This window comes from Rattus norvegicus, chromosome 16, assembly GCF_021556685.1.
Source record: "Rattus norvegicus strain SHRSP/BbbUtx chromosome 16, alternate assembly SHRSP_T2T, whole genome shotgun sequence".
Classification (NCBI taxonomy): domain Eukaryota; kingdom Metazoa; phylum Chordata; class Mammalia; order Rodentia; family Muridae; genus Rattus; species Rattus norvegicus.
Genome location: NC_141549.1, coordinates 19,272,901 through 19,293,602, shown reverse-complemented (window position 1 = coordinate 19,293,602; position 20,702 = coordinate 19,272,901). Strand labels below are relative to the sequence as shown.

At 51.5% G+C, this 20,702-nt stretch overlaps 1 protein-coding gene across 24 annotated transcripts in view; it reads left to right on the top strand.

The window, feature by feature from the left end:
* The window catches only part of Sugp2 (SURP and G patch domain containing 2), a 31,080-nt gene extending 27,036 nt beyond the window's left edge, over positions 1–4,044 (top strand). For 18 of the 24 annotated variants that reach the window (XR_015639489.1, XR_015639483.1, XR_015639479.1 and 15 more), the window contains one exon: positions 1,369–4,044. The gene's annotated coding sequence lies outside the window, so the exon portion shown is untranslated. 24 annotated transcript variants of the gene reach the window in all.
* The last annotated feature ends 16,658 nt before the right edge of the window (positions 4,045–20,702 follow it).

Here is a 20,702-nt window from a genome sequence, read left to right as displayed (position 1 = left end):
CTCAGGTCTCCACACAGCCCTGCCTTCCAGAGCCCTGTGCTGCTGTCTTCAGAGCTTATCTGGAAACAGACAGGCTCCAGTGAGCGGGAGCACTGTGGAGTCTTGCTTTAGAGCAATGGTGTCTGAGAGTTTTGCAGGCTGGGGCAGAGGATCTAGGTCTAGTTAAAGTCCTGCCTGGCTGTGTAGCAGGGCTCTGTCTTGAGAGACTTCTCAAAATCTTAGCCCTAATTAATATAGTTGGTGGTTAGAATATGCCTGTTTCTGTCTCTGGAAGTGTGTTCTGAGGAAAACGCCAGTCCTTGCACCTCCAGCCTCTACAGTGTGTGGCTCCTGCAGGCGTGTGTTTGATGCTGCAACACAGTCTCCATGTACAGTGTCTTTCTGAAGCCTCTGGAAGGACGGCGCGGCCCAGCAGCAATGGATGTCTGTATTGGAGCCCAACTCCACCTATGCCTGATGCCCCCATTTGGTACAGATACTCTTGCTGCGCCCCAGCCTCCCTGCCACAGTGCTGGGCTTTTGAAATCAGTCCGTGGAAGTCTGGAAAGGCTGATGTCAGGGCTGAGGACATGGTGGTCAGGTGTCAACCATAAGTGCAGCTGGAGGATCTTGCTGTAGTGACATTCAACACTCACAGGCCGTGCGCTTAGCTCTACCTTCTGTTTCCCAGTGTGCTCTTCTTCACAGCTACTGCCGCCCACGCCTACCTCGCTCTCTTCTGTTGTCTTGGCAACTCACAGGTCTTTGTAGCTATGGAGATGCTGCACTGCCAATGGGTCTCAGTCTGACCCTTGAACACTGTAATCTGCAGGGTGGGAGGTGACAGGTCAGGGACCCCAGGCTGCGGCTTCATCTTCAGGTCTTTGATTTCACTTTCAAGCAGCTTCCATGTTGGCTGTGGGTTGGAATGGGGCCCTCGTTCGTGGTGGGCTCTTAGGAGGAGTTCCCATCCATAAGTGGAGCACGCATACCTGGGCATGCTGCTCCATCTACATCTCCAGCTTCTCTCCAGACATCTGCATTTGTGCTGGTCCATTGGTCTTCAAGATGATTGAGTAATTGTGGGTAGATGATCCTGGTGCCAAGTCTCTGTCACTCTGGGAGTTGAGACTGTTGGGCTGCCTCCCAAGTTGAGAATGACGTTCTTGGGCTCTTTTCTGGAGGTAGGATGGGTGGTGTGGGAGAGAGCTCATAGCTCAGGCCCATCAGTGTGAGCCGCCGTGACCCTCCTCACACACCCTGCTGCCCTGGCCCTTCTGGGTCACCTTGCTCTCCAGCCAAGCTACTCTGGGGGCAGGGCTGTAGAGGACACCTGATGCACATTTGTGTGACCTTGTCCCTGTCACAGTGTTTGTCCTGTCATTCTAGTTCCAGGGTCACATCCACTAGGACCATGGATTCCAAAAGTTGTGCTGGCCTGACCTGGCCTGGCCTGGCCTGGCTCCGGTGTGCTCCTGTCCCTGGATGTGCGTCGTGCAAGTTGATTGTGTACCTGGTAAAAGCTAGAACACACGTGTGATGTCACCACTTGGACGTAGCTGTATTGTAAGGATCTAAGAAGTCATGGTGTTCGATGTTGAGTGCTTGGAATAAATGAAGAGCAGTCCTGCTGCCCGGCTACCCTGCTGCAGTCACTGAGGCCTCCGTGGGGGTGCAGGCATGAGGACTTTGAGGCCAGCCTGGGTTATATCATACTCTGTATTGAAGAAGAGAAAATAAGTTGGATAGGGTAGCTCAGGCCTGTAATCTTAGCACTGGGGAGATTGAGGCAGGAGGATTGCTTTCAGTTCCAGGATACCCTGAGCTACAGAGTAAAGCTGTCTCAAACATGTGAGTCCTGTGAGGAGGACATGAAAGGTGGCAGTGAATACCTAGGCCTGATGGGTCTGATGGCCAGGAATGGGGACTTGAGCCCTGATGAGCAGTGTCCCTGGGTCCAGCAATAGTCCCCAGAGTCCAGCCCTGACCACAGAGATAGCAGTTCATCAACCCAGACCCAATGACAAGTGTCTAGCTCTCATGAGTCTCCCAGGTCTGATGACAGTGTCACCAGTCCCCAAAATAGAGGTCTTCCAGGACCAATAACACCATACCCTGACTTCGACAGATGTCTCCCAAGCCTAATGGTAGGTTGTTCCCTATGTGTGACGATGGAGTGGCCCAGGCCCACTGTATTTTGCAAGCCTCTAATAGATTTGTCCAGGTGCCTTCTGTGACCCAGGCTGGTCTTGAATTTAATATCTTCTGCCTCATCTTCTGGAGTTCTGGGATCATCACCAGATAGTCTGTCACCAGATAGTCTCTGAGAGAATGGCTGTCGATGGCTTACCTGCCTTGTCCCTACCTGGGGCAAGAGCACTGAGTAGTGGGGCCTCAGACATGATTTTGTTCTCGAAGGATCCCTTGCCTCTGGTTTTCCTACAGATACTTCCCTATCCCTAAGCAGGAGCGTGAGGAGACCAGGCTGGACATAGTTCACAGGGCAGTTGATGCCACACTCAGGAAAAACCCTGGGGTGGCCTAGAAACCAACAGTACAGGGCCCTTCAGAAGTTGCACCTCTTCTGCTTCATCCTAGAGGAATTCTGACCATGATGGTGGCCAGCCAAGCCCTGCCACCTGGCACCCTGTCTCCTGTTTCTCCTCACCACAGCCATTGTAGGCGCCATGTGGGCGAACACAGGGCAGAGTCTCCAGCCACAATGGGGTGGAGGATCCCATTCAGGCTTTGGCCTCTGTCCTCAGTTTCCTTTGACAGACCGTAAAGAGCCATCAGAAGGTAAAATGTCCTCGGTGTCTTAGGGTTTCTATTGCTGTGATAAAACACCATGAACAAAAAGCAATTGGGGAGGAAAGACCTACACTCCCATATCACTGATCATCATCACGCCATCAGGACAGGAACTTGCCACAGGGCAGAAAACTGGAGCCAGCAGCTGAAGCAGAGGCCATGGAGAAGTGCTAGTTTGCTCCATATTGATTACTCAGCCTGCTTCCTTATAGAACCCAGGACCACAGCCCAGGAATGGCCCTCCCTCCCAATCATAAGAAAATGGCCCTCCAGGCTTGCTTACAGCCCAGTTTTACAAAGACATTTCTCTCCATTGACATGGCCCCAGCCTGTGTCAAGTTAACAAGACTATCCAGAACACCCTTTGAATTTAGGGCTGTGTGGCCATTAAATGTGTCTCATACAGGAGATTGTTCCCCTCACTCAGCTTCCATGGTTCAGGGAGGCTGAGGATGTATATATAAGCAACAGACTGAAACATTAAAAACAAAACCCAGAGAGCAAGCTGTGTATAGTGACCACACATGGTCATGACTGCTTGGGACACTGAAGCAGGAGGGTCACTTAACGTAGAAATTGTGAACCCTACATGGAGGCCCCCACTCAGCACAAGCCAGATGCATGCAGAATAGAGCACAGAGGACCCTTCTCCTACATCTGCAAAGTAAAATGACAGGCACATATGAGCCCCAGCAACACGAGACAGCCAGGAGTTCCTGAGTATTTCCTTAATGCATGGAGCAAAACAGAAGCCTGTCCCCTTCCAGGGTGTTCTGCATACATAGCTTCAGAGAAAACAGGTTTGAGACAGTTGGAGTTGGAATTATGATTCATATTTCACAGCCTTTTTGTTAAAATTTTTAACAACAAAATTACTTATTGGGATTAATGATATGGCTCAGTAACTAAGAGCACTGGGCCTTCCAGAGACTGGGGTTCAGTTTCCAACACCTACATGGCACCTTGCACCCTCTGTAACTCTAGTTCCAAGAGACCTGTCACCTTCTGGCCTCAGGCACTGCGTGCACACTGTACAGTTATACATGCAGGCAAAACACCCATACACATGAAATAAATATCTTTAAGTTAAAAATTGGTGGGCTGGAGTGATGGCTGCTTTTCCAGAGGTCCTGAGTTCAAATCCCAGCAGCCACATGGTGGCTCACAACCATCTGTAATGGGATCTGATGCCCTCTTCTAGTGTGTCTGAAGACAAGAACAGCGTACTCGTGCTAAATAAATCTTTAAAACAAATTTTGGTGTGGGTATGTATGTGTGGTGAACAAATGTGGCTGTATATGCCATCGACCTGTGAGAAGGATGGGGAGTCAGTTCTCTCCAACCATGTGGGACAGAGTTTACACTCAGGTTATCAAGCTTAGCAAGTGCCTTTAGTCACTCAGCTACTCCACTGGCCCACCATTTAAAATACTGTTTTGTTTTTTTTTATATGTTTAATTTTATATATGGGTGTTTTGCCTACATGTATGTCTATACCACATGCATGCCTGGTACCTGCAGAGGCTAGAACAGGGCATCAGATCTCCTGAGACCATAGTTACAGGTGGTTGTGAGTCACCACTAATTTCTGGGAGTCAAATCCTGATCTTTTGGAAGAGTGGCCAGGGCTCTTAACCACTGAGTCCTCTAGTTCCTTAGAATATTCTTGTGTTTGTGTTTTTTGGTATTCTTGAGCCTGAGTGTGTAGTTCTGGTTGTCCTAGAACTCTCTATGTAGGCCAGAGTGGCCTTGAAGTCACAGAGATCTGCTCACCTCTGTCTCACAAGCACTGGTATTGAAGGCATGAACCATCATGCTCAACCCATTAAAATATTTTTTAAAGAAGTATTTTATGTATATGAGCACACTGTAGCTGTCTTCAGACACACCAGAAGAGGGCATCAGATCCCATTACAGATGGTTGTGAGCCACCATGTGGTTGCTGGGAATTGAACTCAGGACCTCTGGAAGAGCAGTCAGTCAGTGCTCTTAACCACTGAGCCATCTCTCCAGCCCACCCCTTAAGATACTCTTAAGGGAAACATTTACATATTGGGGCTGAGCAAGTGTCGCTTTTTTTTTCCCCCCCGGAGCTGGGGACTGAACCCAAGGCCTTGCGCTTGCTAGGCAAGCGCTCTACCACTGAGCTAAATCCCCAACTCCCTCTCTAGACTCTTAGTTTAGTTTTTTAGACAGTTTCACTACACCAAGCCACTGGCCTGGAAGTCTCTGTGTGTATCAGGCTAGCATCAAATTCATAGAAATCCATCTGCCTCTGCCTCCTAAGTGCTGGGATTAAACATGCACCTCAGCATACATCGTAGAATAACTTGAAAGTATACATACATACACAAATTGTCATGAAACACACCTCTCACATCCATTCGGCCCTGGCAATGAATCCCAGAGTTAAGGGTCACCCTGCCCCAATGTCTAGCTCTCTATCCCACCCATAGCCCTCTACTACCTGAAGTGGGGCTTCGGGCAGAGAGAAAGGGGATGCAGGCTCAACCCACTTCTTTTTTTTTTTTTTTTTTTTTTTTCTTTTTTTCGGAGCTGGGGACCGAACCCAGGGCCTTGCACTTGCTAGGCAAGCGCTCTACCACTGAGCTAAATCCCCAACCCCTCGATCCACTTCTTAAAGTCCATACAGTCCTGCACTGACATTACTGGCCTGTGGTCCAGGAGCCACTGACCGACCTGCAGGAACTTGAGCCCCTGGTGGAGTAGCAGTGGCCACACAGCTGGTGGCCAGTGGAGGGGCTGCCCACAGTTACAGAGTAAGCAGGGATGGGCTGCTGCTCACTGCTGCCCCTAACTTCCACCTTCAGGGCCCAGACTCGGGAGCAGGGGCCATCGGCCTGACAGGTGTCCACATTTCACAGGCAGGGAAACAGATCTAAGAAGAGCTGAGTTGCTCAATTCTTCAGAGCACATTTCCCTGTTTGGTCTTGACAGCAGGCGGCCATGCTTCCTACTCAGTGGAGGTTTACATCCTGGCCCAGAGGTCAGGAACCTCCTGGTTCTGTATGTGAAGTGTGGACAGGGAAGGTCCCCATACTCCAATCACTTTGCCTAGGCTGACTTTCCACCCATTCTCCTAGCAAACCCAGTTCCAGTCTTCCTTTCACTGATAAGAAAACAGAAGCTGTCTCTCTGGAACCCAGGCTGGCCTAGAACCTGTGATCCTCTTGCTTCAGCCTCCTAAACACTGGAGTGACACGTGTACATCAGCCCATCTCACATATTAACATTGTATGTACAGTGAAAGTGGGTGTGAACACCTTCAATCTTAGTGTCTGGATCCAATTTAAGTAACATACTGAGATGTTGTCCAAAAAAAGGGGAGGGGTTATAAGGAGAGGAGAAAAGGCCCACACAAGTTACTTTCTGGAGCTCACCTCATTTGGTCTGTAGGATATGCTGGTTTGCTCCTTGACAGATGAAGCCTAAACAGGAGTCTGGGCGAACAAGGCTGATATACTTAGTCTTGGCATGGTTTTGACAAAGGACCTCTCACCACAAGAGTCCCTGGGGCAATTAAAGCATCCAAGCTCTGAGACTAGGCCTCTGAATGGGGCCTCCGATCAGGGCCTAGAGCCCAGGATCTCTCACATACTAGGCAAGTGCTATTCACAGAGGCCCCTTGGCTTATCTTAGAGGCTCCTGCATGTACAACCTTGAACCCCAACCCTGCCACCTCTGGGGCACCACCACACCCAGTTTACCAGAAAAGCTTTCAATAACCTGTGTACCCTCTTGATCCTTGTGTGGGAAGTATGGGTGCTGTCCACTCCCCAGCCTGGACCATGTGGGAAGGAGAGTGCCTGCACAGTTCCAAACGGAGCCAAGGAAGAAGGAAAACAGGAAGTGTGAAAATGGCAGGCTGACATATGCTGAGGGAGCTGTAACCACGAGCTTTGTTTGGGAAGCAGCTGTGGTACAGTGAGAGAAAAGCCTCCAATTTGAACCAAACAGTGCCTTCCTGTGCCAGTGTGTTAAAGACAGATACGCTTTCACTCACTATGTGTTTAAGGAACACACTGTTTCCCGCCCCACTTATGAGACCACAATGAAATTAGAAGCTGCAGGGTTTATTTAAAGGATGCCTCTACAAGGAGTAGGAGAGTGAGAGAAAAGACCCTGAGGTCTGGAAGGAGGACCCGGAGCTTGGCAGGTAAAGGGAACAGCTCGTGCAGAGGTCTTGTGATGAAAATAACCGTGGCTGTCAGGAGTGTGAATCCCTTCCCACTACACCTGAGAGTTTTTTTAAAGATTTATTTGTGTCTATGTGTGGGAGTGAGTGCAGTTCCCAAGGAGACCAGAAGAGGGCATTGAATCCCCTGGAGCTAGAGTTGCAGGTGCCTGTGAGTCCCCATGTAGTCCTCCACTAGAGTCTCCAACCCCAGAAAAACTGAAAAACATTTGACCATGAATTGTTCCCCCACAGATTTGCAGGTTGATCACGTGTCCCTCCGTGGATGGTGTTTTCAAAAGGGTCTGGAAATGAGAGTGGGCGCATCTTCCAAATGGGACCACAGAGGGTCTTCAGGGACAGAAGTGAATGGCGCAAGAGCTTTGTGTTCTTGGGGGATGGGGGGATGAGAATATAACAGAAGCCCAACCTGGGTCAGGCTTTTTCAAGTGTCTGTGGCAGGGAGCAGGGGTGCCCCATAAAGAGGGGGTCACATCCTCTAGAGTTAAGTTATAAGTGACTTGGTTGCTTGGGAACCAAGCTCTAGTTCTCTACAAGAGCAGCAGGTACTCTGAGCCACTGGATGCTTCCAGATCCCAGGCTGTAGTTTTTGTGTGTGTTTAGAAGGCTCCGAGTGGCGATGGCACACACCTGTATTCCCAGCACTCAGGAGGTAGAGGCAGATGGATCTCTGAGTTTGAGGCCAGCCTGGTCTACAGAGTGAGTTCCAGGACATCCAAGGCTGCACAGAGAAACCCTGTCTCAAAACAACAAAGCCACACTCAGGTCCCCTTTGTAACTTAGGTGCAGTGCTGCATAGAACCTGTAGGTCCGAGGCTTTAAGCCCTCTCTAGAGGCCGAGGGCAGTGGTTCTCAACCTTTCTATGCTGCCACCCTTTAATATAATTCTCCATATTGTGGTGACACCCAAGCGTAAAAACTATTTCATTACTACTATGTATAACTTTGCTACTGTTGTGAATCTTGTGAACGTGTGTAGTTCCCTGTGGTGTTTTAGAGGGCGGTGAAGCACAGATTGAGAACCACTGGCCTAGAACACGCCAGAGCTGATGTACAGTTGCCACACAAACTCCCAGGACAGGGTCTCTCTCAGTTGGTGCTGTGCCCGCTCTCAGCAGTGGTGGCCTCTGGAGAGCCCATGATTTCCTCGGACCAGTGACTCTCATCCTTGCCACTCTGTGGAAAGACTTGAAAACCACGGGTGAGGGATGAAGATACACTCACTGCTCGTGTGAGTGAGGGCAATCCCCTTTCTGGAATGTTCAGACAGACATGTTCTCTGCTGGCTGTGATTGACATGCCATGAGCTCAGCGCTTTACAGAGAGACCCCCCCGTCTCTGATCTTGAGGTTCTAGAAAAGGAAAGGAGGGGAGGCCTGAGTTGTGGCAAAGAGAACAAGGAACTGAACGAACACTGGAAGAATGAACTAGTGAGCGAGTGAGTAGATGACTGAAGGAATTGGTGAAGAACACATGAGTGAGTGAATGGTTGTGCGAATTAGAGCACGTGTGGCCTTGGGGTCTCATGGCTGTGAAGAGGCACTGACCAAATGCTGCCCTAGCATTCTCCAGCCTGGGTTCCATCTCCCCATTCTTCTGCCTTCACCCTGTGACCTGAGGATCATTTCCTAAGGACAGCTCAGTGGATATAAGTGTGTGCAGGGGAGGTAGGGGTCTAGGCAAGGGTCACTGGGTCCCAGGTAGTACCTAGTTTATCCAGAACAAGCCCCCAACACCATCTCCCAAATGAGCCAGAAACAGCCAGGACTTGCTAACACAAAAGTACAACGGTCACGGGGCTGGGGATTTAGCTCAGTGGTAGAGCGCTTACCTAGGAAGCGCAAGGCCCTGGGTTCGGTCCCCAGCTCCGAAAAAAAGAACCAAAAAAAAAAAAAAAAAAAGCACAACGGTCACCTCAAAGGGGAAAAGAGTTTGTCCAAGGCCCGGGAACACAAATTCAGGTTATCCTGCTCCAGTGTGGTAACAGTTTTGAAGTATTTATAGTAACAGGACAAAGAAATCATTAATCAAGATGCTTTTCAAATGCATCGTTGGCCCACAGGGAGGTGGGTCACAGCAGAGTGAGGATCTCAGCTACAGGCCTGATGCTTGCTAACCGGTGTAGCCTTTAATGGGTGGGACTTGTGATCTGCTAACTTAATCCATACCAAAAGGTTCCCCTGACAGTTAATAAAGACATTAGAATGAACACAGACGTGGCCAATGATTGGCTCATAAGGAACTAAACACAGCCAAGGTAAACTGCAATTAGGCACTGGGCCTGCAGCACTACAGGTCTTCACAGCCACTGAAAGTTCGTCAGGGTGTCAGTCTTTCAGATGGCTTTATGTAGGGTGCAACCTCTTTCCAGAACCTTCCATCTCAGATTCCAGCCCATGTCCTCCCTATTGAACCCATGTCACCATAACTCCACAGGCCCCCACCTGTCCCAGGTCTGTCCTCTAGGCTGTCTGAGGGAGCTTTGCTGAGTCAGCAAAACTGCAAGGCTAGGAGGAATCAATTGGGTGTGGTTGCCACCCTCCCTCTGGAAGCTCTGACCCAGCGTTCCAGGGAAAAGGCCATGTTGGCACAGTGGGCACAGGACGCGAGCACCTTGTCCCCTTGGATGCTCCTGAGAAAGGAATCAGCTGGGCTGTGAGTGCAGCCTAGTTCCTGGCCTTACTCCAACTGGCCCATCCCCCAAACCTCCCAGATCAGGCCTCAGTAAATCCCATCCTCCCTAACTGCTCCCTCAGCCTCTAGAACATTCTTCCACTTGACCAGCTTTCCACGCCTGCCCCTAAGCGAGTCATCTCCCTCCACAGATATTGCCAGCTCGTGCTTGGCATCCCTGACAGCATCAGTCACTTCCAGTACACTTCTTCCTGCAGCAGCTGTGAGGAACATTCTAGAGCTTTCAAACTCACCTTAGTCACTGTTCTGTGGCTGTGATGGGACACCATGACCAAGGCAACTTATAAAAGAAAGGACTTAGGGGGCTGGAGAGATGGCTCAGTGGTTAAGAGCACTGGCTGCTCTTCCAGAGCCTGAGTTCAATTCCCAGCAACCACATGGTGGCTCACAGCCATCTGTGATGAGATCCGATGCCCTCTTCTGGTGTGTCTGAAGACAGCGACAATGTACTCCTATAAATAAAATAAATGAATCGAAGAAGAAGGAGGAGGAGGAGGAGGAGAAGGAGAAGAAGAAGGAGGAGGAGGAGGAGGAGGAGGAGGAGGAGGAAGAGGAGGAGGAGGAGGAGAAGAAGAAGAAGAAGAAGAAGAAGGAGGAGGAGGAGGAGGAGGAGGAGGAAGAGGAGGAGAAGGAGGAGGAGAAGGAAAAAGGAGGAGGAGGAAGAAAGAAAGAAAGAGAAAGAAAGAAAGAGAAAGAAAGAAAGAAAGAAAGAAAGAAAGAAAGAAAGAAAGAAAGAATTTAATGTGGTTTACAGTCCTGACTTAGTCCTGAGGCAAGTCTTCAGTCATCACAGTGAGGAGCATGGTGGCAGCAGGCAGGCATGGCACTGGAGCAGTGGCTAAGGGTTGACATCTGACTCTCTTACTGCCAAGTTGTAGTCAGGGATTGGGGAGACAGAGCCTGGCCTGGGCTTTTGAAACCCCAAAGTCCACTGTAATAATTTTTGGGGGGGAGGTTGTACACCCTCCCTTGTTCTCAAATACCATTGGCTGTTTCTACACACACTCTAGGCCATTTTAGCCCCAATAAAGACACAGAGACCTGATATTTTATTAACAAGATGCAAGTCTAAGTTGGGCAAGCTCTGAGCTCTTCTAATCCTCTAGGTCTGCCTATTTCCCGGCCACTTGGTCCTCTACCATCAATCTGAGTCTCACCTTGGCTTACTCTATCCGTGTGTGACTTCATGGAGACTCCCTTGGAAACCTGCTCATAGCAACTCCTCATGGTCTCTCCACACCTTCCTTTCTGTTCCTCTCTCCTTCCCCTCTCCCTCCTCTCCTTCCCCTCTCCCTCCTCTCCTTCCCCTCTCCCTCCTCTCCTTCCCCTCTCTCTCCTCTCCTTCCCCTCTCCCTCCTCCCCTTCCCCTCTCCCTCCTCCCCTCCCTCCTCCCCCTTCCCCTCCCTCCTCCCCTTCCCCTCTCCCTCCTCCCCCTCCTTCCTCCCCCTCTGCTCTCCCTCCTCCCCCTCTGCTCTCCCTCCTCCCCCTCTGCTCTCTGTCCTCCCCCTCCCCTTTCCTTCCTCCCCCTCCCCTTTAATTTTAGTCTATGTATGTTGATGTTCACCTGTATGTATTTCTGTGCTGCATCTGCATGCAGTGCCCATAGCATCCAGAAGAAGGCGTTGGAGTCCCCTGGGACTGAAGCTGCCAAGAGGGTGCTGGGGACTGAACTCAAGTTCTCTCGGAGAGCAGTGAATGCTCCTAACCGCTGAACTGTCTCTCCAGCCCTGAACTCCTCATTTCTGAGGTCTTCAGGATATGACAGAGAAGCTGGGCCCTAATCCCTTCTACCACAGCTCTAGCCTCTCTCAGAGCTCGAGACCTGGAGGTTCCCATGGTCCCTCTGCTGCTGTGCAAACCCACACCTCACTCCCAACCTGTTTCCCGAGCTGTAAAAGGCTGAGGCAGAAGCTCTACCCTACGGCAGGAGTCTGAGCTCATTCTTAGTTTTAGTGCGTGGACAGCAACTTACTCTTAATACTTTTCTGTTTGTTTGTCGGAATGTGACTAAGACCAGCCTCATCGACTGCCCTGCCTCTGAGCCACACCTCTGAGCCACCACACTTCTGAGCCCAGCCTCAAGGTCAACATTTATTCATTAATTCCTCAAGACAGGCTCTCCCCAAGTAGCCCTGGATGGCCTGTAACGCCCTATACCTTAAGGTAGCACAGATCTGTTCTCCCGTGTCCCAAATGCAGGGATTAAAGGTCCCAGTTATTTAGATTTATGTATACACAAGGTTTCATGTAACAGGCTGACCTCGAACTTAGTAAGTACCCAAGGCTGGCCCTTGAACTCCTGATCCTCCTGCCCTGGTCTACTGGGTGCTGGGATGTGTTCACCCAGCACCCTACTTCTTCCCCCCCCCCCCCGGAGCTGGGGACCGAACCCGGGGCCTTGCGCTTGCTAGGCAAGTGCTCTACCGCTGAGCTAAATCCCCAACCCCAGCACCCTACTTCTAAAACACCCCCACTAAGTAATCTGCCTGTCACCAAACCCAGGACTCCATGTGGAGCCCTCTTGGGAAGCTCTGAGGTTGAGAGAACAGACTCTCCAAACTCTAATCATACAGAGGAAGATTCAAGCCCAGACCCCTGGTAGTGTTGTGTATGTCTCCTTTGTGGGGCTTATTTTCCCCTTCCCTCAGTGACCCCCTTGCTGCAGCGCAGGGATTGACCCCTTGGACTGGGCTGTCCCTTTTACTCCCGGAAACAGGTGTCTTTCCTGCTACTGTGGCTGGGACTCAGTGATAAGACCCAAGGGTCCCTTGGATAGAGGAAGGCAGAGGGCAGGAAGAGGACTCCAGGGATGGGCTTCCTGTCAGCGCAGGAGGGAAGTGAACTCCAGAGCTCATCCCCAAAGAACAAAGCAGAGCTTCAGTCTTCCCGTCCTCTGCCAAGGCCCTGGGTTGCTCCATCCTCAGCTATGGAAATGGAACAAGAACAGAAGCTGGGTGTGGCAGGCTCAGTTGCTCATTCCACAGGGATGGTGGAGGCAGGGGGACCAGTTGACGGTTAGCCTAGCTACCAATTGAATTCACAGCCAGCTCGGGCTATATGAGACTCTGTCTCAAAACTGCTACTAGCCCTGGTGGTGGTGGCACACGCCTTTAATCCCAGGACTCAGGAGGCAGAGGCAGGAGGATCTCTGTGAGTTCAAGACAGCTGGGTTGCATGAGACCCTGTCTCCTCAAGAGACAAGAAGCATGTTCCTGAGGGCACACATTGTCCAGGTACCAGGGATTCTGAGCTTAGCACGGAAGGGAAGATGGGGGAGTCATCTTCTGCTCAGCCTCCTTCGATGGCTCATCCAGGGCCACCAGATCCACAGGGCCCTCAGTTACTCACTCTGTGCTAGAGGACTTTCTACCTCAGGACACACACACAGCACAGACACACACAGAGACACACACACAGCACAGACACACACAGCACAGACACACACAGCACAGACACACACAGCACAGACACACACAGACACACACACAGCACAGACACACACAGCACAGACACACACACAGCACAGACACACAGCACAGACACACACAGCACAGACACACACACAGCACAGACACACAGCACAGACACACACACAGACACACACAGCACAGACACACACAGCACAGACACACAGCACAGACACACAGCACAGACACACAGCACAGACACACAGACACACACACAGCACAGACACACACAGCACAGACACACACACAGCACAGACACACACAGCACAGACAGACACACAGCGCAGACACACACAGCACAGACACACACAGCACAGACACACACACAGCACAGACACACACAGCACAGACACACACAGCACAGACAGACACACAGCACAGACACACACAGCACAGACACACACAGCACAGACAGACACACAGCGCAGACATACACAGCACAGACACACACACAGCACAGACACACACAGCACAGACACACACACAGCACAGACACACACAGCACAGACACACACAGCACAGACACACACAGCACAGACACACACACAGCACAGACACACACAGCACAGACAGACACACAGCGCAGACACACACAGCACAGACACACACAGCACAGACACACACACAGCACAGACACACACAGCACAGACACACACAGCACAGACAGACACAGCACAGACACACAGCACAGACACACACAGCACAGACACACACAGCACAGACATACACAGCACAGACACACACACAGCACAGACACACACAGCACAGACACACACAGCACAGACACACACAGCACAGACACACACACAGCACAGACACACACACAGCACAGACACACAGCACAGACACACACACAGACACACACAGCACAGACACACACAGCACAGACACACAGCACAGACACACAGCACAGACACACAGCACAGACACACAGACACACACACAGCACAGACACACACAGCACAGACACACACACAGCACAGACACACACAGCACAGACAGACACACAGCGCAGACACACACAGCACAGACACACACAGCACAGACACACACACAGCACAGACACACACACAGCACAGACACACACAGCACAGACACACACAGCACAGACAGACACAGCACAGACACACACACAGCACAGACACACACAGCACAGACACACACAGCACAGACATACACAGCACAGACACACACACAGCACAGACACACACAGCACAGACACACACACAGCACAGACACACACAGCACAGACACACACAGCACAGACACACACACAGCACAGACACACAGCACAGACACACACAGCACAGACACACACACAGCACAGACACACAGCACAGACACACACACAGACACACACAGCACAGACACACACAGCACAGACACACACACAGACACACAGCACAGACACACAGCACAGACACACACAGCACAGACACACAGACACACACACAGCACAGACACACACAGCACAGACACACACACAGCACAGACACACACAGCACAGACAGACACACAGCGCAGACACACACAGCACAGACACACACAGCACAGACACACACACAGCACAGACACACACACAGCACAGACACACACAGCACAGACAGACACAGCACAGACACACACACAGCACAGACACACACAGCACAGACACACACAGCACAGACATACACAGCACAGACACACACACAGCACAGACACACACAGCACAGACACACACACAGCACAGACACACACAGCACAGACATACACACAGCACAGACATACACAGCACAGACATACACACAGCACAGACACACAGCACAGACACACACAGCACAGACACACAGCACAGACACACACACAGACACACACAGCACAGACACACACAGCACAGACACACAGCACAGACACACAGCACAGACACACAGCACAGACACACACAGCACAGACACACAGACACACACACAGCACAGACACACACACAGCACAGACACACACAGCACAGACAGACACACAGCGCAGACACACACAGCACAGACACACACACAGCACAGACACACACACAGCACAGACACACACAGCACAGACACACACAGCACAGACAGACACAGCACAGACACACACACAGCACAGACACACACAGCACAGACACACACAGCACAGACAGACACACAGCGCAGACACACACAGCACAGACACACACAGCACAGACACACACACAGCACAGACACACACAGCACAGACACACACAGCACAGACACACACACAGCACAGACACAGCACAGACACACACAGCACAGACACACACACAGCACAGACACACACAGCACAGACATACACACAGCACAGACACACACAGCACAGACACACACAGCACAGACATACACACAGCACAGACATACACAGCACAGACATACACACAGCACAGACACACAGCACAGACACACACAGCACAGACACACACAGCACAGACATACACACACACAGCACAGACACACACACACACACAGCACAGACACAGGCACAGGCACACAGACACATACATAGCACACACACACAGCATAGACACAGGCACACAGACACACACAGCACACAGCACACACACACAGCACAGACACAGGCACACAGACACATACACAACACAGACACACACAGCACAGTACACACACAGCACAGTACATACACACAGCACATACACACCACATACACAGCACACACACACAGCATAGACACAGGCACACAAACACATACACAGCATACACACACACACAGCACAGACACACACACACAGCACACACACAGCACAGACACACACACACAGCACAGACACACACACACACAGCACACACACAGCACAGACACACACACACAGCACAGACACACACAGCACAGACACACACACACACAGCACAGACACACACACACAGCACACACACACACACACACAGCACCAACACACATGCACAGCGACATACACTTTCCTTCTTCCTTTCCCTTCTCTCCCTTTTCCTTCTCCTTCCTCTTTCTGCCTTTGTAACCAACTTCAGCCATGTCTGGGGACACACCTGTCATCGCACACTTTGGAGGTTGAGACAGGAGCATCACAAGTCCCGGTCAGAGGCTGCTCCACAAACACCAATCATGGGGCCTGCAGGAGCCCAGCAGATAAAGGAGCCTGCCTGGTGCCTCACAACCTGAGTCTGAGTCCTCCACCTGCATGGTGGAAGGACAGAACAGACTCCGGCCCGCCTGGTGTTCTCTGCCCTTCACAGACCCTATGCAGCATGTCAGCAGTGCACATCCCACCCTCAAATTAAATAAATATTTTTAAATCTTTTAAAAAAGCAAACGACAAACATGAATCACAACAACAAAGGCCAGGAGAGGTCGAGGAAGGGGCGGGAGGAAGGAGATACTTCGTGGGGGCGGGGCTTAGGGGGGTCTTCTTGTCTTGCTTGAACCACGGGCAAATAATAGTTTGGTCACCTCTCTGAGGTCCCAGGAAACCAGAGAACTAGAACCCGGGTCTTTTTGAAGGAGCTGGTCTGGGGAAACTCCTACTGAGGGTCACCGGCCCTGCTTGAGGCAGTAGGAGCTGGGGCTGGCCTCCCTCTGTCCCTGTGCAGACTGGAGGCTGTCAGGCTGAGTCACTAGGCTGCCGGGGAAGTAATCGGCGCCCAGAGGCCCCGCGTGGGCTGTCACGCAGCGGGAACGCGGCCCCCGGAGCCCCTCCAAACCTCCTTCTCCACTCGCTGTTCCCACAGCTGCTCCACAGAAGGATCGTGGGAGGTGGGGGGCAGGCGAGAGCCCAGGCAAGGCCAGCAGCCCGGACTTCCAGCAAGGTGCAGCCTCTGTGTATCTGGGAGACTTTGCCTAGAATGGGGAAACTGAGCTCTAAGAAAGGCAGGGTCTGCTCAGGTCTGCATTCTCTGTGTGCAGACTCTGCCTCACTTGTACATCTGATCGTGTCCCCCTCCCTCTCTGGCTCCAAAGATTGCTATGGCTCCCCAGCACCCTCAGAACAAAACCCACACACCTCCCCGTGGCCCTACAAGGCCTGGCTCAGCTCCTGCAGCTTCTCAGCAGGGTTCACCCCCACCTCATGGTTCTCTGGTTTATTCGCCTCTGGCCATCTCAGCTTCCGCGTTGTTCTAGGAGAACCAGGCTGTCCCTACCTCGGGAACTTTGTACGGGCTGTACCCTCTGCCCCTAGTCCATCTCTCAATGAAGTGACAATTTTAGAAATCATGGGTGGTCACTGAGATAGCCACTTGGGAGTCAGGATTTGAACCCAGGACCATCTGACACTCTCCCCTTCCAAAGTGCCCTGCAAGGCAATGCCATGGTTTTGGTTTGGTTATTGTTTATTTAGTGACAAGGTCTCTCTGTGTAGCTCAGGCTGGCCCTCAGCAATGCCTCAGCCTCCTGAGTGCTAAGACGAGGAACAGGAGCGAAAGCTACTTTAGAAACTCCTTCAGGTCCATTGTTCAGTGAAGCTGGCTGACCCCCAACCTCTGAGGTTCCCCTGCCTGGGTGCCAAAGACACTTGGGCCCCTTCCTCCCATCCCTGCACAGATAGATTCCCAGAGTCCCTCCCAGAGTGGCCGCCATTCCTCCGGCCCACTTTCTGCCCTTCACAGGCACGGATGTCGGAGCCTACAAGGACATATTAGCCAAAAATAATCCTGCGACCTACTCCTGAAAATGGGCCGGCCCCACCCGGCCACCTGGCTCCCAGGAGGCAATTAGCACACGTGGTGAATGAGAATAATTAGATCTGAGGGAACGGAGCTCGGTCCAGCGCCACCTCCCCTTGCTCCTGCCCCTTGCTCCCTCTGGCTCCTTCCTCTGGAGCAGGCTGGGCTCCGGAGTTTCCTGGGGCCTTTCACTGAGCCAAACTTTGCCTGGGAAAGAAGTCACTAACACACTCCACCTTTCCCACACCCCCACGGGCCTGCGCTATGCTGTGGGAGAACACTCAGACGGGGCAGTCAGGATCTGTACAGAGACACTTTCTGGGGTCAGACCTGACACAGAAGAGAAAGAACTCCTTGGAAATGAGGGTGCTGGAAGTAGGCTTCTGAGGGATGAATAGGAGTTTTCAAGGAGGAAAAGGTCTAAAACTGGGCCTGTATATGGCTAGAGGTATGGGGTGGACGGGAGAGAAGGGAAGCTTGTGAGTTCCACACCATATTGCACCCATTTAAAATTAAATCACACTAATTACATTTTGAGACAGGGTCTTACTATGTAGCTCTGACACTTCCTGGAACTCATTCTGTCTAGAAGACTTGTTTTCTGGAAAGAGATTCGTGCTAAGTTGGCTCAATGTTGGTTTTAGGAAAAGCTTCCTAAGAAGGACACAGTGTCCAAGCAACACAGTAAATGGTCACCGAGGCCCGGGCTAAAGGCTCTCGGGAGCTCACGGGAAGCCTCAGAAAGAGTCAGTTTTGCTCTGATCTTGTGGAGAGAGAACCTGACTAGAGGCCATGGCTCATGTGTAGCTTCTGCGGTGTTCAGGGAGCTATTCTGGCTCCTGCTTGGTTCCTCCTGTGGACAGGAGGCTCATCGCTTCACAGTTCCTCAGCTATCAGGGAGCCACACCAGTCAAGGAGGGATACCCAAGATCCTTGGGAGATAGTCATTGGGGTCCAGGAGGAAGTCCCTGCAGCCTTACCTGTCACTCAAGGGACAGAAGGGCTGTGGATGCTGCCTGGGTCCTCCGGCCCCTCACCCTGCCTCGATCCACTGTCTAGGGGAAAGAAAAACCTGACACAAAGAAGAAGCTGCACTCACCCTTGGCTTGCTCCAGGCTAGCCCTGTTCTAGCCCTAGCTGAGAAGCCAATGCCAGGTACAGGTGAGGAACTCTTGTTTTTCGTTTGTTTTGTTTAGGAGACAGGATTTCTTTTCAGGCCTGGAACTTGCCACGTAGACCAGGCTGGCCTTGAAACCAACAGAGATCCTCCTGCCTCAGCCTTCTGGGGGCTCAGCTCTGCTGTTTGTATTTGACTAGTATCTCATGCATCCCAGGTTGGCCCTGACCTCACTTTGTAGCTGAGGATGACCCTGAACTCTCCAGTAGACAATGTCCACCTCCCAGGTCCTGGGAAAAGCCTCATTCCAGGAGAACTTTCTGCTCTCACATTCTTTCTTCCCACACAGAGACAAAGCCTGCCTAGGCTCTTAGCCACCCCACCCCCCACTGCCCAATAACCACATGTCTTGGCTCTACAGCTAGCTCAGTGCCTGACAGACCAGGACCGGCTTCCAGCCTGCTGCCCTGAGCTCAGATACTTAAAAAATGTTGCTAATAAGGAGAAAGTCACTCTGAACACAACAGACGGTATTTTCTTTGTTCCCAGTGTTCACATGTTCTGTGGCTCCAGGCCTGAGAGTGAAGCCAAATAGTTCCTTTGTGCATATGCCTCTCGAAGTTAGGAGCAGCTGGAGAGGACCTTGTTTTCCCTACCTGGGAAGTACGCATCAAGGAGGTTGGTAGTTCAACCCCTACCTGCCTGTGACTCAGAAATGAGTGAAAATATATCTACATATAATAAATGTATCAGAGCGCTGATGGGCAGAAGGCCAGGAGCCCTCAGAATTCCTGGTTTGGGCTGTCAGAGGCAGGGAACAGAACTACACAACCTGGAATGCAAAGGAGCACACACACACACACACACACACACACAGGTCCTTGGAGAGGTAGGCATTCTGGGAGGGTGAGGGAGAGAAACTCATCCCCACTGAAAGTTAGCCACCTGCTCAGGTCCCAGCAGACCCCAGAGGGCTTGACACAGGAAGCAAAGCTGAGAGCCACAGACCTGGATTTGGAGCTGGCCATTTGTCCCCCGAACACGGACACCCTTGCAGAAGTTTCTAGAAAAGGGCAGTAAGGGATTTGCCACAGGACTGGGACCCACAGGCAGATAGGTGATCCCCTAAAGGATTCTCAGCTAGCTGTTGTGGACAGAGGCAGGACGCAGCCCACAGAGCTGTAGGGAGCTTGACCATTCCATGGGAAGACCACACTAAGAGGACTCTTGGATCCCGAGACCATAACAATGAATAACCTAGTTACTCCCAGAATTTGTTTTTGAAAGTCAGAGTCTCGATATGTGGCCTTGGATGTCTTAGAACTCACTATATAGACCAGTCTAGCCCAGAATTCAGAGCCTGTTTCCTCCAAGTTGGGATTAAAGGGACCAAGAATCTGATTGCCTGAATGGAGCCCAGGGCGCTGAGGATGCTTGGCGAGGGCGTTACCCACTGATTTGCAGCCCCACACCCACCCTCGTTTGGGGAGCTGGGCTCAAACTGTTTTCGTGCTTCAGCTGCTGAGGGTCCAGGAACTTTTTCTTTTTTTCGCAGAAGCCACCTGAAGGCTCAGGGCCACCCTTGGTAGGAGGTAGGAGGGTGAAAGGTCGTTGTCCACCCATTTCCCGTGTTTCTCCCTATCTCTGGGTCAGTGGATCATACTCCAGGATGTCTGCTTCTGTTCCCACACCCTGGCCCTCAACCACACACCCAACACCCACACTTTCGTCTTCTCAGC